Raw genomic sequence first — 8,395 nt, 5'->3', positions numbered from 1 at the left:
GGTGTTATGTTCCCGGATTTTGCGTTCCTTACGCGGTTGGGTTATAATGGGAACCCCTTGACAGTTCGCTTTGAATAAAACTCCTCTAGCAAGGCCCAACCTTGGTTTTACCATTCGCCACCTAGCCTCTTTTTCCCTTGGGTTAGGCCAGCCCAAGGGTCATCTTTATTTTAAACCCCTGGGCCAGTGCTTGTCTAAGTGTTGGTCCAACCCAGAGCACCGTGCGGGGCCGTCCCTTGGCAACTTGGGTTACGTTGGCTCCCGTACGCTTAGCTTATCCGGTGTGCCCTGAGAACGAGATATGTGCAGCTCCTATCGGGATTGTCGGCACAACGGGTGGTCTTGCTGGACTTGTTTTACCATTGTCGAGGATGTCTTGTAACCGGGATTCCGAGCCTGATCGGGTCTTCCCGCTAGAAGGAATATCCTTCGTTGACCGTGAGAGCTTGTTATGGGCTAAGTTGGGACACCCCTGCAGGGATTTGAACTTTCGAAAGCCGTGCCCGTGGTTATGGGCAGATGGGAATTTGTTAACGTCTGGTTATAGAAAACCTGAAGTTTACCTTAATTAAAATGCATCAACCGCGTGTGTAACCATGATGGTCTCTTTCCGGCAGAGTCCGGGAAGTGAACACGGTGTTGGAGTTATGCTTGACGTAGGTTGTTCTAGGATCACTTCTTGATCATACTTTTATCGACCATGCTTTGCCTTCTCTTCTCACTCTCTTTTGCGAACAGGTTAGCCACCATATATGCTAGTCGCTTGCTGCAGCTCCACCTCATACCTTTACCTTACCCATAAGCTTAAATAGTCTTGATCGCGAGGGTGTGAGATTGCTGAGTCCCCGTGACTCACAGATACTTCCAAAACCAGCTTGCACGTGCCGATGAGTCCGTGCAGATGACGCAACCAAGCTCAGGAGGAGCTCGATGAAGATCTTGTCCTTTATATGTTGTTTCGTTCTAGTTGATCAGTAGTGGAGCCCAGTTGGGGTCGATCGGGGACCTTGTCGCTTTTGGGGTTCTTCTTTTATTTTGGTTCCGTAGTCGGACCTTGATTGTATCTGGTTGATGTAATGCTTTATTCATGTAATTGTGTGAAGTGGCGATTGTAAGCCAACTATGTATCTCTTTCCCTTATGTATTACATGGGTTGTGTGAAGATTACCTCACTTGTGACATTGCTTTCAATGCGGTTATGCCTCTAAGTCGTGCTTCGACACGTGGGAGATATAGCCGCATCGAGGGCGTTACACTATCGTCATCTTGTTGGCAGTCTTGTCTATCTTGCCAGTACGCGTCCTGACATCTCCTATCCTGTCCACATCCTGAGTCAGTTTGTTTCGGCCCCCACCTCTGTCCACTATAGTCATCTCCTCCGTGTTCTACGATATCTTCGTGGCACGATCTCTCAGCGCCTTTTCTTTCCCCGCTCCATCTCTCTTGAGCTCCAGGCCTACTCTGATGCTACCTGGGCCAGTGATCCCTTTGATCGACGCTCGCTGTCTGCTTACTGTGTCTTTCTTGGTGGCTCTCTTATTGCCTGGAAGACAAAGAAGCAGACTACAGTTTCTCGCTCGAGCACAGAGGCTGAGTTGCGAGCCATGGCTATGTTGACGGCTGAGGTGATCTGGTTACGGTGGTTACTTGAGGATTTTGGTGTGTCTGCTACTACCTCCACTCCTCTACTGTCTGACAGCACCGGTGCTATCAGTATTGCGCGTGCCCCGGTGAAGCATGAACTCACCAAGCACATCGGTGTGGATGCCCACTTTGTGCGTGCTGCTGTGCAGGATCAGACTCTCGCTCTTCACTATGTGCCCTCGGAGTTACAGTTGGCTGACTTCTTCACGAAGGCACAGACTCGAGCACAGCATGGGTTTTTCCTCTCCAAACTCAGTGTTGTTGATCCACCATGAGTTTGAGGGGGGGGGTGTTAGATGTGTATAGTTCATTGTGTACATCCCCATTGTATAAGGGGCTTTTCTGCACTTTACCACATCTGTATATGTACTGGCCATTGGCCCTCAGTAAAGCTTAGTTGCTCACTTATCCAACAGTAACGATGACGATTGATACCAACCTGATGCTGTGAGGCGCCACATCACTTTGAGTCAAAGTTCAACCCCCTTCGTATACACCGCAGATGGGGTCTTGCGCCACTAATCTGACCATTCCTACTTTCTCTACCATTGCTTCTTCTACCCATCTTCTTGCACGTATGGTAGTGGATCGATCAGGCCCTTTGCAACACCACCACCTGCAAACAGCTGACCCGGTAGGTTGCAGAAGAGAAGAGGTAACCATGGAGAAGAGCAGGTATGGCTCAAGTTCTCACCATGGGTTATTGCTAGCACTGCTGTTTTGCTTGCTGTTTGATTTGTCCATGGCCCGCGTGCAACCTCTGCGGCTAAACAAAGCGCAGGAAAGCACCATGAGAAACCTTTCAAGCATGATCTCCGCCATGGCTCCGTGGAGCCACCGGGACACAACCGACCCGAACCCGTGCCTGTGGAGTGGGGTCACTTGCTCTGTGCTGTCTAACCGCCCCGGTTCATCTGCAGTTGTGCTCCACCTCTCCATGTCTCGCTTTGGCCTCTCCAACTCCACCGTACTTGCCTGCTTATGCTCCCTTGACACCTTGGAATCTCTGGATCTCTCGAAAAACAGGTTCACCGATCTGCCACGGCAGCTCTCCTCATACCTCTTGGGTTCTAGATTGCGCACGCTCAATCTGAGCTACGCTCAGTTGCCTGGTCCGCTCGGCGACTTCACTGGTTTCCGCGAACTGGAGGTTCTTGATTTCTCCTTCAGTTTGCTGAGTGGAAATGTGGATGAACAGTTGAGTTCTTTGCCCAGATTGAGAAGCTTGAACCTTAGTTCCAACACACTTGATGGTAGCCTCCCAACAAATATGGTCCACTCTTTGAAGGAACTGGTGTTATCTAGCAACAACTTCAGTGGCTTGATACCTAGTGAAATCACCATGAATACCGAGATGTTGGATTTGAGTTACAATAAGCTTAGTGGTGAGATACCTTCTGATCTGTTCTTGGCTGCTGGTTTGCATACCGTTGATCTCACCGGCAACATGCTTGAAGGGCACATACCGCAAGGATTCTCTCACAGCCTCTATCGCCTTCATCTCGGAGGAAACTTGCTCGATGGTAGTATCCCAGGCTCGATTAGTGATGCCTCAATTCAAGCTTGTCTTATCTTGAGGTGAACAATAACCACTTGGCGGGAGGCATACCCCGACATGTTGGCAGATGCAGTAAGTTGGTTCTCTTGAATCTGGCAAGCAACCAGTTGAACGGTACAGTGCCCACTGAGATCAGCAAACTTGATAGCATGGCTGTTCTGAAACTGCAAATGAACAATTTTGACGGACATATACCAAGTGCACTTGTCGATCTGGTGAACTTGAATGTATTGGACCTTAGCCAAAACTCATTTACTGGAGAGATACCACATGAAATTTTCCAGCTACTGCGGCTTTCAAACATATGTTTGCAGGGCAACAAGATCACTGGCGCCATTCCAACTTCAATCAGTTCATTGCAATTTCTTATTGAGCTTCATCTCGGGGATAATGAGCTCACTGGTGTGATCCCCACAATGCTGACCAGCTTGAGTGCAATTCTGAATCTAAGTCACAACCATCTCAGTGGATCTATTCCTTCAAATATTGGCGTTTTGAAGGACCTGGTGATTCTTGATATTTCCTATAACGACTTGTCTGGCCCGATACCATCCTCGCTCGAAGGTTTGCAAAGCTTGACAGAGCTGGTGCTTTCTTATAATCAGCTCTCTGAATCCCTTCCAGCATTTCGATCATCTGTGGCAGTCGATTCCAGGGGAAATCCAGATCTTCTCAACAATACCGCCAATGCTCCAGACGTGATGACAAGCACCGAAGATCACGGCTCGGCTATATGGGTTGCGGCAGTTTCATTTGTGGTTTGCTTCGTCGTCTCTTTCTATGGGGATGGGATCAGAAACGGGTGGCGTACAGGTTGAGGCCTCCTTTGGTTTGGAGGAATTTCATAGGAATTCTAGAGGATAGGATTTCTTATAGGATTTTTTCCTTTAGAGCCCTTTGGTTCATAGGAATGGATTCTTATTCCTACATAGGATTGGTTCCTATCCTCCACATTTTATAGGAAAATAAAAATGAGCCTAGACTCAATGGAAAAATTCATTTGGTGTCAACCAAATGACATCTCATTTCCTATTCCTACTCATAGGATTTAAGATACATGTCATCTCATTTCCTACAAAATTCCTATTCCTACGATAATCCTATCCTATGAACCAAAAGAGGCCTGAAAGGGCAACTAGCTGACTACTTGGTGCTGCAAGCCAAACCCAAAGCCAAGCCATAGATGCATGTAATTTTTTTAGTTAGGATTAAAGATACCAATGCTGGTGTAAGAAATAAGAGCTAAACTACAATTATCTTTTTCTCCGCATAATTTGTTTTGAATGGCATTTTCACCGCATAATAGCTGAAATGCAGCAGAGTATTCAGCTTGTCCTATGGAACATGGTTAGGCAGAGTTCATATGTACACTCAACGCATTGGACTTCAGTTAAGAACAATCGATCGGTATTCTCGCAGTCGTAGATACCGAACAATTAAGACTGTAAGTAAACTATCATACTTGAATGTTGGTGCTCTATTTGCGAATCATCCCTCCCTTGCAACCTGACACTCAATGCAGAGGCCGATTGTTTTTCCCTCTTTTTGAGGAAAAGAAAAAATCACCTGCGACCTGAAGCAATCAGAGGAATGGTTTGCCGTTCGAGGGCACACACATGGAAGGCACCTGCCTCATCCTGCTCGCCGCGCGTCGCCGGATCAGCGTGAGGAGTAGCCGAGTAGGCGGCTCCTGGGCATCGGTGACGAGGGCGGCGGCGCGTAGAGCCTGGCGGTGGAAAGGAAGGCCGAAAGTGTACGTGCCACGCGGCTCCTGGTTGCTCAGTGTAAAGGAGGGTTGAAATTTTGGTTCTGTTCAAGCTATCCCATCTTGTGCGGGGTTGGGGTTTCATACCGGAATTGGGGATGACGGAAACCCTAGCGGCCGCCGGACGAACCGCGGAAGTCACCAGGGCGGCGCTCTTCCACACCCCCCCCATCCGCCACGCACTCCTTCCATCCTCCGCCACACGCCGACTCGACAAGCTCTCGGCCAGTTCCCGTTTTGCCGGTGGGGATGCCAGCCGGAATCGCCTCATCGCCGCTGCACTCTCCGGAGAAAAATCCCTAAGTGAATCCCCGTCTCCACCGTCCTTGCTCTTGTTTTGAGTTGATGCCTTGTCATCAGGCTGGTAGATTTGGGTACATTTCATCATAATAGAAACAAGATTAGTTCGTAGCATTGATGGCATTCCAACGGAAACATCATTAGATCACAATTTTTTTGTGTGCAGGTAGAAACTGGCTATAACATAGCAAATTACTTGTTCCATAAACATGTGTACAATTTCACCAACACAACCTTCTTTGAGAAATGAAACAGCCCGAGGGCAATGTTTCCAAGGGAAATACGACACAGATTGTTTGATCTAGAGAAATAAGACATCACAATGGTGAACACTAACCTGACCAACTCAAAGGGCTGGGGCGGTCTGGCAGTGGCAATCTGGTGGTTCACATGGTGCGACAGGAATGCCCGGATTTTCCAAAGCAAGGCGTCCACCGTCAGCGCGGTCTTCAACTTGATGATTGATAAATTTAGGATATAGAACCAGGCTGGGCGTCATAGGATTCAGCTGCTTTTGGACAGACCTCGAGAGCCAGACTGAATTATGTGCTGATGTATGTTGCTGGGTTGCCGGCTATTGGCATAGTGGATGTATAGCGGCCTGCTCCGACCAAATACTTGTAACACCTTTCCTCTTATAAATGAAAAAGAAAAGCTGCTCCGGCAGCGTTTCGTCAAAAAAAAACAATGGTAGAAAATCACGATCAAAAATACATTTTTAAGCAACCAACGCTTGTGCCTCCTTCACAAGATCAAGAGAGGAGGGGCCTGGCGGTCTTCTTCGCTCCACAATCAGTCCCAGCGAAGAGCATGTAGCTTTCAAGGCTAGACATGATTCCCGGAGCCTTGGACAGTGTCTCCACGAATTTCTGATTCTTGAAGTGCGCGCTGTACTGGCCATGCCGCATCACTGTAACAGCAATCCGACCGCAAAGCTTGACAATTCTTAGGCTGTTAGCCGTGGCCTCACAGTTCTCTTCTACTATAGTCTTGAGCTTCGCCACAAATACACCTTCTGCTGGGACGATCGTTAGAGCCACGACATTGAAGTCATCTACACTGATCAGTTCGCTGCATATCGCCAAAGTAAGAGATAAAAACGCCTCTTGCAGTTCCATCATAGCAGTTTGCTCCTCATTTGCTTGATCGGTTAACTTAGTTTGGCTCCTGTGGTCCGAAAGTTTTTTTTCTTCATCATTTCCCGGTATACAAAGTTGTTGCTGCTCTGCATCATCGCCCGATGCAGAAACATTGCTTTGAGATGCTTCGGTTGGGGGTTCTATTTGGCTGTTCAACACACTCTGTGAGTAGCTGCAATAATAAAAACGAGACCAGTAAATGTGAGGCAGCGGGCCAGCGGGAACTTTTCAATTAGTATATTTTCTTTTTGCGAAAAATCAATTAATATAATTAAGTGTATAGTTACAGTTTTCTGTTTTCCACTTGTTAGTGTTGTGCTGATCTAGTAGATGTTTGAATTAGATAAATGGGTTGAAACAGTTACCTTTGGCAGCAAGATAGTCTTCACATGTTCCTTGTCCATTTGATGACGACTACACAAATTCTCCAAGATCTCTGCTGCTATTGTGCTGTATATGATCTTGTTCTTAGCATCAAGTTATTCAACAATGTTCTCATATTCCCTCACTACAAGCCCAGACATAGTTGCTGTCTTGGATAGTAGTGCCAATGTTTTACCAGCCGTTACTTTCAGCCCTTTCATGATGAACTTGGTGTCATTTTCTTCCGGTTTTCCATCAGTAAGGAAGTACTGCAGCTGCTTCTCGATAAGATTTTCTTTTTTCTTTTTTTTGAAAGAAGGCAAAAGATTTGCCATTTCATTGATTAAGAAAGGAGTTATCGAACAAGGGTTGCAAGGCGGCAAAATAAAATGTCTACTCTCGCGGTATTACAACACTCATGTGCTTTGCACCCGCCACTGCCCAAAGAGACACCTCTTCTTTGATCTTACAGATTAGGACCATGGAAGGGATGGCCATGTTTCGAAAGACCCTAGCGTTACGCTCTGTCCATATCTCCCATGAGATAAGCATCATCAAGGAGGCTAGCGCCTTAGGGGAGCCAAGGCGAATCTGAAGGTTGCCGTTCCACCAGTCTTTCACCGAAGTCCTCGTCTGCCATATCGCCGTAGAAATGTGGTGCATGCCAAGCCACATAAGAATATGGTTCCAAATGCGGATGGTGAAGCGGCATTGGAAGAGAAGGTGGGCTGCCGACTCCTGACATTGCTTACAAAGTGGGTAGAGGCCACAGTTTGGCCATCCGCGACGTATGAGACGATCTGATGTCCAAATCCTATTTTGAAGGACTAGCCAAGCAAAGAACTTGCACCGAGGGGTGGCCCAAACCCTCCATACAGAGTGAACGGGATCGGGCGATGTGAGACCCTCAAATTGTGCCTTGTAGATGAGATTTTCTTTTGTTTTGCTGCTGAGATCGGTTTGCATATCCAAAGCCAATTCTGTCAGTATTTCCATGGCTCGCATCTGCAGTTCTTCGACATTTCCGTTGCCCTCATCAAGAATTTCCCCAAGGTTGTTCATTGCATGTTTGCTAGAAGATATTTCTGAGTGCACCCTTCTGCCTGTCCACTCAGGAGCACGGATGAGCATGTGAACCACTTTCAAGGATCCGTTTACAATATCTGCCCAGGTATTTATACTAATATCTTGGATTAGTGTCTCGGAGTGAAGAGGCGCCATGATCTTGGGAAGGAGACCAGGGGTGCTGCATAAGTCGCCACAGTTGTGCTGGTCGCCCGCGAGCTTCTCGAGAATTGTCATGCCTTGCAGAATTAACTCGTTCCAGGCATCTCCTTTGCTGCCATGGATTGGGATATCCACTTCATCTTGCTAAGCGTCACCCTCTTGTGTTTTAGCCTTTTTTGCTCTGCGTTTCTCTATGCGCCTAACACTGAAAATCAATCTGTCTTTAGCATTCATAGGATCTTTTAACTTAATTTGAGTTGAGCAATGATTGTGTCCGTGTTGGTTGTTCCAATATGGCAGGCTGGTATCGAGCAGGGAGGATATGCACTGTATTGCCCCAGGGTACTGGGTTAGATGGATGTCACCTGCAAGATAGGCGACGATCATGGCGGCGAGCTC

At 47.4% G+C, this 8,395-nt stretch overlaps 1 pseudogene; it reads left to right on the top strand.

The window, feature by feature from the left end:
• Nucleotides 1-2,305: 2,305 nt before the first annotated feature.
• LOC125553590 lies at nt 2,306-4,020 on the top strand (annotated as a pseudogene).
• Nucleotides 4,021-8,395: the final 4,375 nt, after the last annotated feature.

Source organism: Triticum urartu, chromosome 4 (genome assembly GCF_003073215.2).
Source record: "Triticum urartu cultivar G1812 chromosome 4, Tu2.1, whole genome shotgun sequence".
Classification (NCBI taxonomy): Eukaryota; Viridiplantae; Streptophyta; class Magnoliopsida; order Poales; family Poaceae; genus Triticum; species Triticum urartu.
The sequence above is the reverse complement of the archived record's forward strand: the minus strand, read 5'-3'. Positions and strand labels throughout refer to the sequence as shown.